The sequence below is a fragment of the Eptatretus burgeri genome, chromosome 2 (genome assembly GCF_056783735.1).
Source record: "Eptatretus burgeri isolate ZD-2024b chromosome 2, Ebu_testis_v1, whole genome shotgun sequence".
Taxonomy (NCBI): Eukaryota; Metazoa; Chordata; class Myxini; order Myxiniformes; family Myxinidae; genus Eptatretus; species Eptatretus burgeri.
Genome location: NC_140962.1, coordinates 35,583,251 through 35,604,511, shown reverse-complemented (window position 1 = coordinate 35,604,511; position 21,261 = coordinate 35,583,251). Strand labels below are relative to the sequence as shown.

Below are 21,261 nucleotides of genomic sequence, written 5' to 3'. Positions count from 1 at the left end.
TTCATATGCCATTTGTGGCTGCTGATTGCATCATTTTCTGGAAATGCAGCTGTGCCACAGATGCAGTGTCCCTGTAACCAGTAAGCCGGTGCTCATTTTATCAACTTTGGAAGGATGACAGGCTGAGTCAACCCCACTGGTTTTATTTCAACGCGTGAAGGGGGCTCAAACTAAAGATCCTAAGATCTTAAGCCAGCCACCTTCACCGTTAAGCCAACACCAAGCTTTTGAGGACAATAACACAATTCCACTTTTCATGCAGTTATTATTCAAATTTTTTTTGGAATTGAAGGATAATGAGGGTAAAACTCACTGTCATGGATGACTGGAAATGTTGAATTTTGGTTTATGGTAACAGTATTTCATAACTCCTTCCAAACAAACTCTCCCTGCTGGGGTGTTTGACCAATTGAAGAATCTTGAAACACTATGGCTCAGTGAAAACCAGCTCCAGTCTCTCCCCGTGGGTGTGTGATCTTGATTGGAGTGCCTAAAAGCAATTTAAAGGAAATGTGTAAAACACTATGCATACTGAGCTGCAAATAGGCACGACATCGATATAGTAATTAAATACAACAGATCTAATCCTTTTCAGGCTGGGACCATTGAGATCGAGAGGGCTTGAATTTCATGAACTGTGGTACGAAAAATTAAAAATATATATTTTTTGCTTAATTCATTTATTTATTTTCTGCTCTACTAACTTTGAAATAATGCAGCAACGTTTGCAATATGCTCATAAGCCTGAATATAGTCAAGAAAAGGCGAAACAATCCGACACATTTCTTTGTAACCTGTTAGAAGTGCTTGTGCAAAATGAAGCTTATCTTAGATACAATTTAACCAGCCTTGGTGGTGTAATGGTTAGAGTGTCCACTCTGAGTCTGGAAGGTCAGTGATTCAAACCTTGACCAAGTCATACCAAAGACTTGAAACATGATATGTGCTACTTCCTTGCTTGAAGCTTAGCATTTAAAAAGGATAGAGCATGCACAACCAACCATAGGTTGGTAATAATAGTGCAGATTTTGATTGGCCTAATGGCCTCCTCCTTTATCAAAATTCCTTGTATGGGAACATATTAATTATTATTATTATTATTATTATAACTTCGGTTCCTTAATGAGGATTCATAATGAAAATTCCCTGTTTCTTGGAAAGTATGTACGAGTCGGAAGGCAGACCTACCAGGTGTCCTCCTCAGTGTTACACACACACTACCGATTCCCTCTGGTGCCTGGACAGTGTCCAACCAGATGTTCTGAATCTCTGGAGTATTGTGCCATCCCTTTACTGCAAAATTTATTGAATTAGCATTTACAGATTGAGCTTTCTTCCCATACAAATGTTTTGTGAATTCCTCTAATGGTTCAAAAGTTATTTGGTTAATTCTTCTATCTATTGCTCTTCCACTCCTATCGGTTAATGTGATCATTTGATTGGGACGATGACACTGCAGAAAAGGATTTCTGTGATTCCATTGGCCTAACCCAATCAGTGAATTTTCCAATCTGGATTTCTCCCAAAGGCATGTCCTCCCTTCTGGACTTGGTAATGAAGAATTTTCCTACAAATGTCTCCTGTTCCTCTTCTGCTCCAACAGGTTGATCTGATTATGTGCTTGTGCTCATCAACATCTCTCTGGCTGTTGTCAGAGAGCTGCCTCAACACTGTAGCATCTGGCAGTGGCACCCAAGCTGAGTGGCAGGGACTGCAAGTTTCCCCCTCATGTCACAACTGGTCCTTCATTTCCAATTATACTGATATTAATCCTGTTGTGTCCATGCCGGTTAAGACTGACCTGGACGGATAGCCGAACAGTTCTACCTTGGAGGCGAACACGTGATCCTTGGAGATTAATGCGCGTGTGATATGGGAGAGTGGCAATGGCGTGCAACAGGATGGAGGACAAGGGTGTATACTCAAACCCACAACAGACAGACAGACACGAGCAATCTTAATAAATAGGGGTTTCATGAACATAAATCCAGTATTCATAAGAGGCCGCGTAGTCGAAGCTGCGTAGTCACTGTGTCCGCACGCAAAAATGGCGCCAAGCCGCTCTCTGGGCGGGAAACATACGTGAGGTATTCGTGTGGCGGTATTCAATGCCAGGGCTCAGAAACCACTGTGCAGCTTCTTTTTTATGAACAAATATGCCGACCGTTCCTCTCTTGCACCAGGTCCGTTCAGTACGAGCGCACACCTTCTTCCTCGACCATACAATGAGACGATTTCTGAGGCCCCGTGATGAGCCACGAGGCACGCTCCTCTTCCCTCCTCAGAAACGTACACACTTCACGACTCAGCCAAACAGTCAATGGAGAGCATCTTGCTCCAGCACACAAACAAATTCGTCTCAGCATGAACACAAGAATCGTGCAGCCTTCACCGTGTCGAAGGGAAGCCATTGAACCAGATTATTTTTCCTCCCATCGTGTACCTCACACAACTCTCTTCTCGCCGGAACCTTCTGATGTTACACCCATCCATCATCCATCCCAGGAGCATGGTTTGCTAGTTGTCTTTCCTGGAGGTGGGGTTTTTGCCTGCTTCGAACATTCGGCTCGGTTGTTGTTGTTTGAAGGATGCAATTCCTTTTTGTCGCCGGTCTTGTAAATGCAACAACATAGGAAAAGGTCACAGGGGGCAATCACATACTGGGATAAATTATCCTTAAACACTACCTAATTAACACAGCACTGCCCCCCGTGTGGTGACACATAACAACTTAAGCTGAGTTTCCCTACTTTAATTGCATCGAAATGTCTCCTACCCACCCACAGACCATCCTACATTATACAATCCTACCTTTGCTATGAAATTCCTCCATCTACCCAAGAAACACAACAATAATGACTTGGAATCCTTCCACAAAGCTTGCTTTCCCTCATGTACAGATTTGTACCATCTCGTCTACAGTTATACATTCTCTTGTGGTGAGGCAGTTGCCTTCAATCAATGAACATTGTCTTCCTGGAAGGTAAGTCTGACCAAAGTCAACCTCAGATCATTCCGCAAAGCATGGAACAAAAGTGCGTCCTCTCACAAGAAAGCCAGTCAACAACATCTGGCCAACGTCAAGGCTGAACTCTCACACCTGTCTCCTACTTCAAAGCACTGGTGGCACCTTATTAAGTCTGTCTCTGAAGTGTGCCCTCCTCCATCACCTGCCTCACTACAAAAGCTGACTCTGCTAATGAGAAGGCCAAATGCCTCAATTGTGTGTTTGCTTCCAAATATTATGAACCCAACCCCTCACTCCCTACACCCACCCTTCCCTCTCAGACCCAACTACTCATGCATAATGTGTCTTTCCCACTGGAAAAGGTGCAGAGGTTTCTAAAAACTTATTCTGTTGCTCTTGCTTATCCCTTTTCTGCACTGGTCACTCGATTGTTTTTCTCTAGGTCAGTTTCCATCTGCCTGTTAGTAAATGAACATCACAGCAATACACAAACATGGTGCAAAATGGATCTTCTTATCCATAGGCCAATTAGCTTGCTTCCAATTACAAGCAAGGTCATGGAATCTATCATTGCAGTTGATATCAAATCCTTCCTTTTCTACAATGGCCTGGTCTCAGATCATCAGTTCTGTTTCAGATCCTGTTATTCTACCTTTGACATGCTGCTTCTATTCTCCCAACAATGGATTGAAGTCCTCAATCTCAGACACAAGATCAGGGCTGTCTCTTTGAACATATCTCGAGCGTGTGATACAGTCTGGCACACCGCCCTGATCTCCAAAATCTCTGTTTATGACATCCAAGACCACCTCGTCTCGTGGTTCACCGACCTCCTCCATTCCTGTATTCAGCATGTAGCTCTTAAAGGGATCCTCTCATCTGCTCTCCCTTTCAAGGATCGAGTGCCCCAAGGCAGTGTCTTGAGCTCAGACCTCTTCCTCATCTTCTTCAATTACATTTTGGTTCCCTGGAAGATCCTGCCTATCTTGTTGCTAATGATTCCACCCTCATCCTTCAGACAGGCAGGCAGGCAGTAGCCTATTCCATCTCTGGAGACATTGATAGAATCAGGAACTGGTCAAACACTTGGAATATGTCTTTGAACCCCAACAAATCCCACACACGCATCCTGTATCTCCCAAAGGATAGTCTGGAAACCCTCCCATCTACATCCAAGACAGTTAAACCACTTTAAGACCTTAAGTCACTCAAACGTTTGGGCCTCACCATCAGCGATGATCTTTCTTGGGCAGAACATATTTCCAAAATGACCTTCTAAGTCAGCTGCCAATTCAGCATTCTTAATCATGCAAGGTCTTTCCTTGGCCAGTCTGAACTTATGACAACCTCCAAGGCTTTCATTTGCAGCTTGATGGAGTACTGCACTCCACTTTGGGCAGGTTCCTCTGCATCACACCTTACCCTTCCTGACATCACAGAAAGCAAGGTCCTCAAAATCATTGGGATCTCCCACAATGAAACTGAGTTTCTAGACCTGTTACTCTCACATTGCAGGCAGGTTGGTGACCCTGGTATTCTTACCACCTCCTTTTTGATCTTGCACTTTCTGTCCTTTCTTGGCTGTTCCTCCCAGATTTCTACAGCAAACACATGATTTGTCAGTAACTCTCTTCTGGTTTAACTCGCAAAATCCAGGCTCACTACTCACCTTCACTCATTTGTTCCTCTTTTCTCTCACCTGTGAAACCAACTGCTTTAGTCTGTTCAGTCCCATTCTTCCCTCCAGGACTTCTCAACAGCTGTTTACCACTACCTCATCCCCAGCGATACTAAGGATCTCTTCTTCCCAAAATTACCCCATTCCCAAGCACTCCTTTTTCCATGTTATTGTGACTCTTCCTTAACTCTTTTCGTTTGATAGTTGTTGGTTGGTTTGGTCCTTTTCTGTTCCAATCCCCTTACTCTTTTTGCTGTTTTTCATTCTGCTTGTGTGCAGCTTGTTCTCCCCTATGTGTCCCAATATTAACATTAGTTCAAAGCATTAACATCAAGATATTAAAGCATGAACGTCTCTTTAATGTTTCTGTGTCAAGCAATATAATGACGTGTATACAATTAAATTATATATTTTCTCTCTATTAGAGATTGAAAAATATGAACCTCAGCCTTTACTGGCCCATCGCATCGCATTCTGAGCTCGTTTTTAAAAATCACTTTGGTGTTTATTGTTTCGGGGTTTCAGGCTTTAGATATTACCAGACGACCCATGAACCCGTTGGGTTCCGGTTGTGAAAGCAGTTGATAAAAAGAAAACATTAAAAAAACAGATAGCTCCAGCGAACTGTACCGCTGAGGTTGTTTGCATTGATCAAATAATCCCGAAGCATACTTGACTGAATCGGGAATCGATTTTAAAATTGTTTTTTCGTTGCCCAATTTGAACGAAACTTGATATTGCGCGTCAATGTGAAAAAAACAAAATCGGAGAAAAGAAAGTCGAAGGAATTATTGTGCGTAATCTTCAAAACACAATTTTATTTATTAATGAACATGGAAGTATGAGATCAAAATGGCGATGTTTGTTTTACGCTTAAAAAATAAATCGTTATTTGTCTGTACTCAATGTTTGAGATTTCAAAATAAATCATTTCAAGAAAAAAAAAAAAAGATAGCTCCAGCGAACTATACCGCTGAGGTTGTTTGCATTGATCAAATACTCCCGAAGAGTACTTGATGAATCGGAAATTGATTTTTGAATAATTTTTTTGTTGCCCGATTTTAACAAAACTTGATACTGCACACCGCAGGCATAAGGTGGCCCTAAAAATTTTCTGCTATCATGTACCGTTTTGGCTGTATTTTGGAAACATACATACATACATATTGTTACGAATTCTGCGCCCGCCGGCGTGCGAACGTCCGCTGTTTGGCCGAATCGCGTCCGCACGCCCACCGGACGAACAATTCAGTCGCGACTTTCCAGAATAACGCCGGAAACCAGTCACGGGTGTGCTCCAAGCGCACACCACGGCCTAGTCAACACTCTACCCGCGCGCGACAGGGTCAATCGCCGAATTGTCGATATACCTAAGTATTCGCGTGGGCAGACGCCGGAGAGACCGTACCTCAGCGATGTCTGCTTGGACACGAACTGCTTAAGCGGTTCGTTCCGTTCTGGGATAACCGAGCGGGGTATTATCGCGAGACCTCGCTGGACCCGATTATTTTATCGGCTATTAAAAAGCCCGCTACCATTCTGAAATGCAATACGGCGGTTCAATGGGGAAAGAGGACACAACGAACGGGTTAACATTTAAACACGCACATTTATTCACACACGTATGCAGTCAGGTATGCAAAACACCAACATGCACGTATACAGAAAAGCAATGGAATTGGTGGGAAGGGACAAGACGCGAGCAAGACAAAGCACTACAACCGTCTATTATTTATTATTCACAAGCACTTATACAGTTCTAGTTGCGGGACACGGCGCCACAACTTTCACACAAATAAACAAGGAAAGACCCCCTCAAAGACAAGGGGGTCAGACTGGACCCGTAGGCCTTTATAACGTGGAGCCGTGTAGACCGCAGAGGCTCCACGAGACCGTTGCAGGTTACCTCCACCCTCGTGGTGCCTCGATGGGGCAACCCGCGACGCTCCTTCCCCACGGCAGCGAGCGTAACCGCGGTTGAGCCCAGGCCTTGCCAAGCGGCCGGGTGATTCGGACCTCAGCCGGCGACGCGTTGAGAGGAATGAACGGGTCTTGACGCTCTTCCAAAATTGATGCTCTTTGTAAGAACCCGTCCGTTCATCAGCGATGCTCGGACTGTCCCGAAGCCCGATCACCTCAGACCGTTTGGCGCTGGCTGGCGAGCTCTCTCCACACGAACGCGCAGGTCTGCGCGGCACAGCAAGCTCGGCCACGCTCTCAGCTTACGTGTCCTCTGTTCTCCTGGACTTTGCCCCGACTGTGTTCTCCAGACTCCAGCGACTGACTCCACCGACTCACTGACACTCCACCGACTCTCTCCACCGACTCTCTCCACCGACTCCTGACCTCGAACTGGCACTCCGCTTGGCCTTTTATAGGGCCCGAGAGACGAGATCTGACCTCCACTCTCCGACCCCCACAGGCCCCGCCCCTTTTTCTCTTGTGATCCGAATTTCGAGGCGAAGCTTCCACAGAGCGGACGTGCACGAGATCACCAAACTTGCTCGGAGAGCGGACGTGTGCGAGATCACCAAACTTGCTCGGAGAGCGGACATGCGTGAGATCACCAAACTTGCTCGGAGAGCGGACGTGCGTGAGATCACCAAACTTGCGCGGAGAGCGGACGTGTGCGAGATCACCAAACTTGCTCGGAGAGCGGACGTGCGTGAGATCACCAAACTTGCTCGGAGAGCGGACGTGCGTGAGATCACCAAACTTGCGCGGAGAGCGGACGTGCACGAGATCACCAAACTTGCGCGGAGAGCGGACGTGCGCGAGATCACCAAACTTACTCGGTGAGCGGACGTGCACGAGATCACGGTGGAGGTGGTTCTTGCCCAATATTTCATTTTCAAAAAATCCCAGCGGAGAGACAAGGGCATCTTGCCTGCTTCCACCAGAAGGGCAGAAACAGGAGTGCTGGTAAAAGCCCCTAAATAGATACGGATGGCTTTCGACAGGACAATCTCCAGTTTTTTTCTGATTGCTCATGGACATCCCCAAGGACCAGGCCACCATGACCATAGATTGATGTCTTTAGCACATTTACCAGTCAGCCTCTTAACATGGGAAGTCCAAGTTAATCCCATATCAAAGATGACTCCTCAGAATGATACTTCAGAAGATGGTTCAGGGAAGTATCATTAACTACCATAAACATGGCAATGTCATCAGCGAACAGAAATATCAAGCTGTGGAGCTTGGAATGGGAAGCTACATCATGAATCATAACATTAAACAGAGTTGGGCTGAGGCTGCTTCCCTGGGGAGTGCCCTTATCTGTATGAAAAATGGAGGAGAGATTCTGACCGACCCTCCCCGAAAGGATCTATTAGATAAAAAGTCCCGAATCCACTCAAACATTCTTCCATTGATCCCGAGGTTGGTGTCTTATTGAGGAGGCCATCTTTCCAAACTGAATCATATGCTTTATGGATATCAAGGAACACTCCCAGGAGACACTCCTAATTATTTAGGGAATTTGGTAGTGCTGTAATGTGGTCCATAACAGACCATCCATTTTTGAACCCGCTCTGGAATTTATACGAGAGGTTGTTCTTTTCCATGAATAAAACCAAGCGATTGTTCATCATCTTCTCCATTAATTTGCAGATAACTGAAACGAAAGAAATCGGACGATATGAAGATGGGGCTGCACTATCTTTCCCATCTTTAAGGATAGGGATTACAATTGAGTGTTTCCAATCACAGGGAAGTTTCCCTCAAGCCCAAACCTCATTGAAGAATCTCAGGATCACATCAAACACCCTATCATCCAAGTGCTTGAACATGAGAAATGATAACCGATCTGGGCCCGGGGCACTATTCCCAGCCTTCTGGATTGCCTGTTTAAGCTCCCGAAGAGTGACGTCAAGATTAAGTGAAGAATTTAGAGGCTGAACTGCGATGGTGGTCACCAGAAATTGATTTGCTAATTGGGGGGTACGAGCTTCCAACTCATCACACTTTATGAGGTCATCCCCACTTCTGGAAAAGAATTGGCCCAGGGCCTCTGCCTTGTCTATATTTGAACAAAAGGTTTTGTTCTGTAAGATAATCGCTGGAATGGACTTACATCCAGATTTAACACCCTGCATACTCTTAACTCTTTTCCATATGGTTTTAAGTGGGGGGGTCCGGATTCATCGAAGAACAGAATCATTTCCAAGATGCAGTCTTTGTTTGTTTAATAGTCCTTTGAGCATACGCCCTTTTCCTTTTGTATTCCATGGCATCCTCCAACCTAAGAGGTTTCCTTCATTTTTTAAGAGCTGTCCTTTCCTGGATCGCTTGTTTGCAACCCTCATCCCACCAAGGGACTTCGATTTTCTTACCCACTGGGCTTCTGTAAGTTGGGATTGTCTCACCAGCTATGCGATTCATGGTTAGGACAATATTCCTGTTGAGGCTGTCAATATCGCTATCGACAAACCCTTCCTTCAATTCATTGGAACATCGACATGAGAAAAGACCCCATTCCGCCTTGGAAAAGTTCCAAGAAGCCAGTCCCTGAGGGTCCTCAGGATCTCTTTGTTGTTTAAAATTTGTGATCACTGGAAAGTGATCACTTCCTTAGTTGTCGTCATGGACCTTCCAATCACATCTCGCTGCTTCACTTGTTGAAATGAGAGTAAGATCCAGAGGGGACATCTTCCATGTGGACAGATTAATACATGTTCCCGTTCCATCATTGAATACCACCACATCAAATTCATCAATCAAACCCTCGATACACTCCCCATTTCTATCCGTGATTTTAGAGCCCCCAAATAATGTTATGACTGTTGAAATCCCCACATACATGGACCACCCCATCCCTCGGCAAATTCACCCTCGGCAGGATCTGCGCGATACGGGCCATTACTAAAGTACTAAAGGCCAGTACCCCCCCTAAATCCCCTTAGAGCAGATTTTTCTAATGCCATGAACAAACTTTGGTACGTCATGGGTGATGAAGGTTGTCGTGAACTTTCATCAGAATTGTGTGTATCGTTTGAGAAGAAAGCAAACATCTCTTTTGGAAGGAAACCTACTCCACCTCCCGCTCCCCCCATAAACTCCCTCTGTAGACCCCTTCAGACCCCGTTTTTTTCAATTAATGCCATCATGGGTGATGAAGGTTGTGGTCAAATTTCATTGAAATCGTATGTGTAGTTTCTGAGAAGAAGTTGCAAGTATTTGTGGACGGACGGACAGTCGGGCGGACGGACGACGCGCCATCCCATAATCTCCCAGGAACTATTTTACAGGTGTGCTAATAAGCATCCCTGGGAATATTATAACAAACGAACTGCAGTTGGAAGTTGTCCGGGACTCAGTGACAATCCTGAAGAGAGCCCTCGGCACAAAACTTTGAGAACAGAAACTTCACAGCTTGGTTCATGAATCGTTACCCCTTACCGAGGAGAGGAGAAGGTATTGCATTTTGGTCCGTTTGTCTGCTTTGTTTGTCTGCACACACACACTTCTCGTTTTAACTTATTCTTATATTAATCGATTTGAATGACACAATTTATTATTTGATTGATTATTAATAGAATTATTTTTGGATACGAGTACGTATTACAAATTGTGAAACCCAGGCTGCTCCTCGGCAGTAACAAGCTGAGCAGCCTCTCCGCCAAGGCATTTCACAGCCTGAGGAAGTTATACTTTCATAGCCTCACTGGTTTACCCACAGCAGCTGCATTCATCATTTGTATTTACACCTTCTTAAGCAACTATCTGAGTTTGTTGCTTTATACAGGTTGATACAACTATTTCAACTGCATTATACATTTTTGCCTTCAACAAAAATGCCTGAACCTTGCTTTTCTCCTTTGTTGAGTGTGATATAATGTGTTACAATTCAACGGTTTCACTAAAAACGTACCCACTCGAGGGGTGATAAAAATATTTTAGGAACTTTGTAAAAACAAGAGTGAAAAACAGGCCAACGCTTTTTAAAGAAAACATTCAACATAAAATAAAACTAGCAGATACCCATCTACGACAGGTATGGGGGACAGGACGGATCACAATACTCGGTTATGGTAGTTTCTTTGGATGTTTTGCTCCGCATTCAACAGCTCATTTCATATTGGTGGCGTGTCTGGGTGCCCATGGTCACGTTTGAGACCGGTCGCTTCAGATTGTTGGCCTTGACACATCGTGCCGGATGAGTAACACGAACGATTTGACATATTCATCGTTTCTATATTACCTCCATCAACAGATTAACAACATGGCACGATAAAAGTCGTAAATGCTGAGTTGAACAAACGTCCTGAACTCATGGACTTAGTTAAGTGAAGCACGTCGTCTGGGACCCGGCCGTCGGTTTTCCACCGAACGCTGCTGATTGTGACGTCATCGATTTCCTCTTTGAAAATTCTATCTATATTCGATTTTTTAGATCCTCGTGGAGGATCTCGAAGTCTGACTCCCGTTGTTGTTCTTCATCTTCTTCTTGTGGACTTTTTTGTTTCACAGCCTACAATTTTCATCGAAACTTCCTGAAACTTGGCGTATTATATATATGTAAAAATACCCTGCGCAGCAGACAGGACCAACTCCAATTTTGAAAATTCCTCCGAGAAAAAAAGTTTTTAAGTCAAAAAACTCCGCTAATGGAAATCGCCTAAAAAATTACCTCCGAAACTCGGCAAGCTTTTTGAATTCTGTTTGTGGGAATCGAACGGGGCATTAGCAGAGATGAATTACCGCACATATGATACATCACTATGACGTCATATCAATTTTTATGACGTCATTCCTATTTTTTGACATTTTTTGTTTCACAACCCAGAGTTTTCATCGGATCTTCGTGAAACTTGCCATGCATATGCAGAAAGCCCACGTGCAGGCAGTAACCATCTCCGATTTTGGAAATTCTTCCTAGAAAAAAAGTTGACGTCATAATATCGCCGCTAATGGAAATTGCCCATACCATTATCTCCGAAATTAGGCAAGCCGTTTGAATTTTGTTTGCGGGAATCAAGCCGAGCATTATCACAGATAATTTATCGCAAACCTGAAACATCACAATGATGTCATATTCGTTTTTATGATGTCATCATTAAGAGGACGATGATCTTCGCTCATTTGAGCTTGTTTAATCCGCTTTCACCTGCGTAAATACATGGAACATATAATGTGAAGATTTCGGAAGTATGAACAGAATATGTTCGGAGAAAAGTGTGTTAAAAGTTCCAGGCTTACGGCCATTATCTATATATTAATACTGAAGGACCAATTTTGTGCTCCTCCTAGCAGTTGTGTCACGTTTTTCTCGGTACTGTGACCTGGACTGAAAGAAACTTCGTACCTGTAAGAGTGCATCGCACATAGTGGCAAGAGTCAAACTTCAACTCTGAAGCAGAATAAACACTTTTCGTATTACATTTGTTTACATGGCGACGTGTGACGTCACCCCTGAGAGGCGTCAGGACGTCATGACATCATCGGTCATTCGCTGACGTCATTACGTCTGTCGTCGACAGACCGTTACCTTTGAGAGGTGTAATTCCACTCCTCGAAAATAGCGTCTGCAATGTAAAACCCTCTTCAGCACATGCTGACTACCTCAGAATGTGAATTTCACACAAAAAATGTAACAAGAAACATTGTATCTATATATTAATACTGAAGGACCAATTTTGTGCTCCTCCTCGCGGTCGCGTCACGTTTTTCTCGGTACTGTGACCTGGACTGAAAGAGACTTCGTACTTGTAAGAGTGCATCGCACATAGTGGCAATAGTCAACTTTCAACTCTGAAGCAGAATAAACACTCTTCGTTGAGACGGGGGCGAGGAGAGAAGAGGCGGGGGGCGGGGGATGAAGAGACGGGGACGAGGAGTGAAGAGGCGGGGGCGGGGCATGAAGAAACAGGGGCAGGGAGTGAAGAGGCGGGGGACAGGGGATGAAGAGACGGAGGCAGGGAGTGAAGAGGCGGGGGCAAGGTAAGCAAATTTTTGGGCGGGGGTAAGCAAATTGAAAGCGGGAGATGGGGGGGGAAATGGGGTGGGGGATGAGTGGGCGGGGGCTGGGGTGAATTCGGCGGGGTTGAGTGTGAGGGGGTGGACAGGGGACGGAGGCCCAGGGGCAAGTGGGGCGGGGAATCAAGAGACGGGGGACGGGGAGTGAAGAGGCGGTGGTGGGGCTGGGCAATTAAAATTTTGGGCGGGGGTAAGCAAATTGAAGGCGGGGGTGGGAGGCGGGGGGTGGGAGGCGGGGGGAATGCGGCAGGGGCGGGGGATGAGTAGGAGGGGGCAAGCACGCCCTGTCCAGTCCATGTCCCTCGAGTGTGGGTGAGCTGGTGAGGGTGGTTGAATGAACGGAATCCGTCTGTGACGGGGTTTCGGCTTGTATTATGATGATTATGATATTCGATTTTTTGAATCCGCTATCACCTGCGTAAATACATGGAACATATAATGTGAAGATTTCTGAAGTATGAACAGAATATGTTCAGAGAAAAATGTGTTAGAAGTTCCAGGCTTATGCCCATTATATTATGATGAAGAGTAAGAAAATATTTAAATGTGTATTTAATGTTTTTTAAGTCTCATTTTACTTTTTTGGTGTATCTAACTCGGGTGAAAAATCTCATTCAAATAACTTTTTGCACCTATTATGTAGATAGTCTAAGCGATGTGGATTTCATGGATTCCTTTGAAACATATTTTTGCACATATTTCTCATGATAATATAATTGGTTGGCAGCACAGCTTGGAGGTACCCCAATCACCTTTGAGCTGTCTTGTCTGGGTTTGATTCCCGACTCCACTATAAATTGTCATCTTCATGCTTTGGAGGCAGAGTTGCATCGTTCATGCTCTGTCTGCTGTATGAGAAGTTCAGCTGGGTGTCCCATATCTGCCAGCATTACCTGATATAAAATACCCCATTAACTTCTGGATGTGAAGTAGGCCATGTATCCCAGCACTGGCAAAATTTCAAATTCCTAACCTAATATATTGTTGCGGTTCTCGGAACCGCATGCATACAACAGATAGGTGTCCCAAGACAGTTATGCCATTAATATATGTGGAGATAGTCCCTTTCCTTTTGTTTAGTGGGACAACAAGGGAGTGTGTTGCGATGATCTAATAGCTAGGTCTGCTTAAATCATTTTCTTCTTCATTTCTTCCCCACTGCTTTTCGTCTGATTATTCCTGAGGTAAATCAGCCACGTGTGCCTTCGCTGTAAGGTGGGGCCTCATGAAGGCCAGCACGTGCGGCGCCGCTGTGAGGGAACTGCTGCACAGAGATCCTCGTTCCCAGGTGAGCCCTAAAACCAACGTGTGCAGCGAGTCATGTGGTGTGCTTGGTGGTGCGAGATTATCGACTCGAGCTTCCGATGATCTGGGGAAGATTGCCTGTTGCATTAAAACGGCATGCAAATGAGTACCTCTTAAGAGGCTGCACGGAGTGTTTTTCACAACACAGGAAACACAGCCAGCACGACGCCCACGCTGCACAAAACGTGTACGGAGGCCGATAAAGACGACTCCACACTAGGTTGGGCAGGATACGAGTGTGCGGAGTAGAAGCGGCTTGTTCCTTTTCAACCTCAATATCCGACACATATTGGTGTTCGCCCCGCGCACACGCGAGGGGAGTCGTGTGAACGCGAGTGCTGGCCACGTGCGTAATGGCTGAACCACGCACGCTGTATGGAATGTGCTCTAAGGCAGACACGTACGCCGCTCGTAAAACGTGCATGGATTTATCCATAAGGATGTACCTTCGGCCCTCGCTGGCAGCAGCGGATTCTCCACGGATGGTGAGCATCTTCTCGTCTCTACGGCAAGCGAAGCTGCGATCGAGCCGGGAATGTACAGTGCGGGCCACGTTGGCGCTCGCTGAGCGATTGCGTCGATCGACGCTGGTCGAACGCCCGAGCAGGCATGCGGGACCCTCAACCGGTTGCCTGGGCACGGCCCGGGGGCTTTTGCAGGACGATTCGCATGCCAATTTCGGTGTGGGCGATTCATATCATGTCGTGGGGTCGGAGCGGAATATTCCCACTGTCTGGGGTGGCCTTGCCGGAAACGAAGTGAGGCAGTTTCCGGCCAAAGTTGGCGGGCCACGTGAGGGGTCGGGGCCAATCAGAGCGCCCGATTTGGGTGACGACATTTCGATTTGGCATGGCCCCTCCCCCCCGAGCTGCAAGTCCTATAAAGGCCAGAGCAGTCCCTCCACCTTTCTCTTGCCTCTTTTCTTTTTCTCCGCCTCTCTCCCGCTCTCGCCTCACCTCGCCAACACCGCCATGACCCGCCTCCTGCTGTCTGGACTCCGTCTCCTCATCTCCGCCCACACGACGTCGACCCCACCCGCCTACCTGGTCCCGCCTACCACTCCACCCTCGCACTCTGGACTCCGCCACTTCTCCACTCAAACTCCTCCTTTCCAAACATAGTCTCCACACGTGTGGCTGAAGCCAGAGAAGACGCGCCCACTGTCGGGTACCGCTCCACAGAGCATCCCCCCCCCGAAAAGGTATTGGTGGCGCGTCGTGCTATCAAGCACAAAGGTACCAAGATCAAAGCCTCAACTCCCCTCCCTTCCTGGTTCAAAACTTCCTCTTCATCGGGTTTTCTGTGCGTGTGCGTGTGCGTGTGCGTGTGTGTGTGTGTGCTGGTGCCTGTCTGCTTAAGTGAGACTGCAGAAGATCGTTATTGTTATTATTTTCGCGTTAAGTCTGCTCTGTGTCACCTTTTGTAAGTTGACTGTTAATAAATTATTATTAGGAATGTTCCCAGCTCGTCTTTGTGGTTTCTTTCATTGATCCAGCATGATCCGAATCAGAGTTTAGCCGGGACTTTATTCCCAACGATCCGTTCCTTTTAGCCGGTATGTCCTTGGCAGTGTCGCCCGGCTGCATCCGATCTGGTAGTGATCCGGTTCGGACAAGGCGTACTGAGGGCATGTTCCCCAGTAATTAAACCACGTGATTAATTAGGTAACCCGATTAACCCATAGACGGGAGAACCCTTGGTCATGCGGTTGAGTTATTGGCGTCCACGGTCGGTTAAGCGATCCGCCGTGTCACGGAATTATCCGTGTGCGACGGCCTACAATTCCGGGGAGTCTGGTGGGAACAGAGATAGCTTCCCTCACCTCGTGGTCTTCTCACCCGATCCCCCGGCCGACAACAATATGCAGGGGCACGATTGCAGTAGTACAGACACTCAGCAGTAATGTAACTAAGTCGGCTCAGCAGTAACTCAGCTCAGCAGTCATGTAACTAAGTAGGCTGAAAAGACAAATTGCATCCAGGTCCAAAATATATTCTGTAATAATAATAATAATTATTATGACAACAATTATAATCAGTAATAATAATTAAGAATAATGATGGTTGTATGGAAGATTGACAGTTGATAGACTGTAAACCTTCTACCCTTTGTCGTTTAGATGTTTGTGTCCATGCTGTGTCATGCTGATGTCCCACCCCGGTGGAGGAGGGAGTGATGCTACGGAGGAGGGGCTGTAGGGTGGTGGTGGGTATTGTGGGGGTGATGGTTGATGGGGGATTGTGGGGGGATGGTGGAGGGAGGAGTGGTGGAAGAGGGAGGGGGAGTGGTGCTGGAGGGTGATGGAGGTGTCGGGGGGGGGGTGGAGGAGGGGCCCCTTCAAGTTTTAGCTTCCTTGATCAAACCATCTCGGAGGAGTAGATGATACATACATACATACTTTTTCTCCACTAGAAATATATGGTGGTTCCTTTCACTTGCAGAAATTTGTGTTGATAATTAATCATTATTTTCAAGTGCTCTTGTGGTAACTTGTCAGGCAATGGCAAGAGGAAGAGAAAGTACATGTGCTGGTAGCTGGGTAGAGATTGTCTTACCGTTTCGAGCGATGGAGTCCTCTCTCAATCTTGGTGGATAACCACAAGATCTCGCCATCCCTGTTGTTTCATAACAGTTCTCTGGAAAATGTTCTGAGCACAAAAGCGAATATTGTGTCGGCCCAATCCACATTCGGGTATTTCGGGCAAACCTCGATCAATTTCTGGCAAACTTCGGGTCTTTCAGCCATTGGTGTAGCATGAAATCATCTCAATTTGTATTAATTACTACAAGCACCATGAAACCATGTATCGACTCGGTATATTTGTGCAAAATCAAAAATTATTCGCCATTTGAGTGAAATCGTATCGCGATGTAACCCGAGTATGAACTGATGTGGCAGTCGACTTTTTGAGTGTGACAATTTTGAAGAAGAATACTTCAACTTTTAATCACAAAATTACTTCATAAATCGCAAACAGGAAAAAGACATCATATTGCTGCATCCTAGTACCCGTTAATACAGGATATCTCAGAACCGAGACCTTTTGTCCCAAGAGATGGTCTCAACTCTAAATGGTGTTTTATGGCATTGCGTTCAGTATTACTTTACTCTATCGTTCCATAAGGTCGCCCAAATGAGTGAAAATCGATGGCAAACACACATGGAAAGCAAATTGCTGAAACATGTTTTCTTACCTTTTGAAGGATTTATTTGAAAAGCAAAGTGCAGGAAAGAGGGTCGACAAGACGCTATAATAAACGGAACAAACTAAGCAAGTCAATAGGCACAAAGAGGAGAATGGGGATATGCAAACTCATACCCAAGGAGACATAAAATGTAAAACCTAATCCACTGGGCACCACGAATCACAATCATACATCAAGACAATAATACAGGTGGAACTTCCCTTTGTCTACGATGTACAGGATGGACACAGGTCTAAATGCAGCCTGCTTTAGAAACCAGGTGCAAAGCCGCGGTCACACCTTGACGATTTAGCCAGCGTATGCCGACGTATGAAAAATTTGTCTAAAACGTTGGCACACGTCGAATACGTTATGGCTAAGTTTTGTATACGTTAAGAGCACGCTGAAGCACGCTGGCATAAGTCGTCGTACACCGAGTTCGTCGACAAATTTTAACATGCTCAAAATTTTTCAACGTATGCCAGCGTATGACTCACATGTTCCGCATACGCTGGCATTAGTTGTAGGCACGTTACGCGATCGTTGACACACGTCAACACACGTTACTTGTAAGTTACTCATAAATCGAAACACGTCGAGGTCATGTTTCGCGTCAGTGTTCCAGACTCCATGTTTTTTTTTTTTTCTTTGGCATGACAGTGATGCTGACACTTTGATTTCTAGTGCGGTTATAATATAATATAATTAATAGGCTGCCGCTCAATGATTTAAATCATAACCGCACTAGAAATCGAAGTGTCAACATCACCGTCATGCCGAAGAAAAAAAAAACCATGGAGTCTGGAACACTGACAGGTTCCTCCTGTGTGAACCGCATTTTTATATACCAATTCCCCGAAACGCTGCCAATACGCCATTATACGGTAGCTGTAAGTTAGAAACACGTTCAGTAAGTTCTGTGGTCGTCCGGAAGACGTCAAATACGTCTATATGTATTGGAGATACGTTACACATAGGTTCAAAGCATGTTACTCATAGGTTAGAAATAAGTTTCGGGTACGCTAAACATTACCTCGACGTGTTTCGACTTATGAGTAACTTACAAGTAACGTGTGTCGACGTGTGTCAACGATCGCATAACGTGCCTACAACTTATGGCCAGCGTATGCAGATCGTGTGAGTCATACGCTGGCATACCTCAAAATATTTTGAACATGCTTAAAATTTGTCGACGTGCTCGGCGTACTACGACGTATGCCAGCGTGCATTAGTGTGCTCTTAACGTATACAAAATTTACCCATAACGTATTCGACGTGTGCCAGCGTTTTAGACAAATTTTTCATACGTCGGCATACGCTGGCTAAAACGTCAAGGTGTGACAGGGCCTTGACACTTCGATGTCGAGTGCGGTTATGATTTGAATCGTCGAGCGGCAGCCTTTTAATAGGCTACGCCACGTGATCGTCGGTGATACGCTGCCACGCGCGATGCATATGTTAGACTATCGTCGGGCATAGGTTGTGAACGCCAACAACATGCTAAGCATTCATTGGTATAAGTTATCCATATGTTATCGAAACATTCTGTGTACGTTACTTATATGTTATGCATACGTCCAACTCGTTATGAATACGCCAAAAACTGAAAAAAACATCAATAGTTCAGCGTACACCAGCGTTTTACATACATTTTGATATGTTGCCATACGCTGGCTAAAACGTCAAGGTGTGACAGCGGCTTAAGATGAGAACCAGTAATGATGTTGTCCAAAGACGAAATAGCAGCCACGAGCAGGACCAGGAATGAGTCGGCCTTCAACCAGGCCACACTGTCATCTTTGTCCTTTTCACCGAGGCCTCCTGGTCGGAACTTCTTCTTCCTCCTCCAAGTGTCAAGGTCTTTTTTCCCCTCTTGAAAGACACGGTGGCTCCTTCCCCTCTCCAAAAGGCAGGGTGATACCAGCTTAAGTCTGTCTCAAAACCTCTGCTGAGCAAACCATAATAATCCCTGCCTCAATCTTCTCCGTGGACCATTTACTCGACCTTTCACATGAGCCTCTCTTAGCTCTCTTCTTGTTGACAGAGTTATTTTCTTCCTCCTGGGCAGAGTCCCCCTCTGGGGTGCCACCGATGGGGGCGGCCCAATTAAAATCAATGCACATTTCTAATTCTGGCTCCACAGCACACTGTGCCACCATGGCTGGCACACACTGGCCAGAGAGATCGTACTCGGCCTAGTTGCACATTTTTGCGGCTGTGATGGGAAGTCCTCACCGAGTCCCAAACAAAAAAAAGAGATTTTGCATATTCAAAAATAATTTGTCTATCCTGTCTATAAATTACAGGATAGAGCTGTCTCCTCAGCATCACGTAACAAACAACTTATTCTGACAGGTCCCTATTAAATGGTAATCTAACATACTGGAAACACAAGGCCCATCCTACACCTACCACAGTCGAGCTATGGATCCCACTACCCCTTCCATGTAACAATATCTATTTTGTAGGGCATCAACGGATAGATTAGCGTCAAGGTGTTGTGAGCATTTGGGTTCCCCTTTCAAGATTCCATGGTGTCCTTGATGAAGCGTAGGTGACCTATTTCCAGAACTCTGGCAAAATTCCAAATTCCTGCTCTGACCTACTGCGGGCACTGCATCAGTGGCATAGCCGTGCTCCCAGCAATGATGCAAAACAGCAGCCACATGCTTCTTATGAAATGATGATGATCCTCAATGACTCCAATATTAACACCTAAAATATATAAAACAAGAGCGCAAATGAGCACAATATACGCCAGAAAAAGTCTCTGTGACACACACACACACACACACACACACACACACACACACACACACACACACACACACACACACACACACACACACACACACACACACACACACACAATTACATATTCAAACACGTCAATTTATGAAGAACAAGAAGGTATTGTTGCGAATTCGTGCCCGCCGGCGTGCGATTGGCTGCGTAACTCGAATCACGACCGAGTCGCCCACCGGACAGACAATTCAATCGTGACCCTCCTGGGACTACCGCCAGAAACCAGTCACGGGTGGGGGTTTAACCCCAAAACCACCCCGTCCGCAGTCTACCCGCGCGAAATAGGGTGAATCGCCGAATGTCGATATACCTAAGTACCCGCGCGGGTAATCTGCCGAAGGATGGGACCACCACGCCACAGGCCAACTCCGGACATGAACCGCTTAAGCGGTTCATTCCGTATTACAGGGATAACCGAGCGGAGTTATCGTCGGCCTTGACAGTTCCGATTAATTACCGGAATTCCAGCGAATTAATAGGGGGTTTTAAAACCCACTATTAATCCCTTACGTGATGCAAGATGGAGATTCAACAAAGGAAAGGACGCAGCGAGACGGGGAACAATTGGACAAGCACACTTTATTACACACACACACACAGACAAGCACGTATTCACAGCCATACAGTGATGCACATATAAAAGCAAGAACACAATGCAGAGCTACAACCGAATATAATTATTACAACACTTACACAGTTCTACTTTTCAAGACTGGCGCCACACACACACATTTACACAAAACCCAAAAGAAATGGAAGTCGCGACTTCCCTGAGCGCGTCGAGTCCTTGGCGACCGTAACTCCGAGTCCCTCCGGTGTGGTCCGCGAGCTCGTGCCCCGCGTCGCTCGTGTGGTCCGCTCGACAGCTCGGATGAACGAACAGAACCTCCGACCAAGGGACGATCACCACAACTCTCCACAATTCCCCTTCAGGGACAAGGGAACAGGAAAGGGAACGACGTTCTCATCGACCTTCACGTCCACGCCTTTTGTCAATCGCTTGAACGAATCAAGAGCCTCCTCGCACGCGAGCCTCTCCACGCCCAAGCCTTTTGTAGGGGCCGGCTCCGCCCCGTTGCCCCGCCCCATTTCTGTCTCCACCTCCCTTCAAGGCGTTTCCAGAAAGCTCTCGAAGGGGGGCGTGCCCCCACTCCGACCGCCTCACGCTGTGCATCAACCAATCTGGAGCGAGCTGCCGCACCCATCCCCTTCACACCAAGCGTGGTGGGGGGGATTCAGGCGGAAGCATCAGGTGGGGAAATTAGGCGGGAAACCCCACAGACGTTGTTGGTTTTTGTTCTTGCACGCGCCCGCACGGTGCTCGTTGAATGGCAAGTGGCGA

General features: G+C 46.1%; 1 long non-coding RNA gene across 2 annotated transcripts in view; it reads right to left on the bottom strand.

Annotated features, from left to right (window-relative positions):
* The window catches only part of LOC147031798 (uncharacterized), a 47,514-nt gene that overhangs the window by 4,680 nt on the left and 21,573 nt on the right, over positions 1–21,261 (bottom strand). The window contains exons 1-3 of one of the 2 annotated variants that reach the window (XR_015054481.1): positions 16,484–16,829; positions 15,751–15,886; positions 314–490 (exon numbers count right to left, since the gene is read on the bottom strand). This is a non-coding gene — a long non-coding RNA (uncharacterized LOC147031798). Of the gene's footprint in view, positions 1–313; positions 491–15,750; positions 15,887–16,483; positions 16,830–21,261 lie in introns of those variants that run through there. The other variant, XR_015054484.1, reaches the window with a different exon arrangement.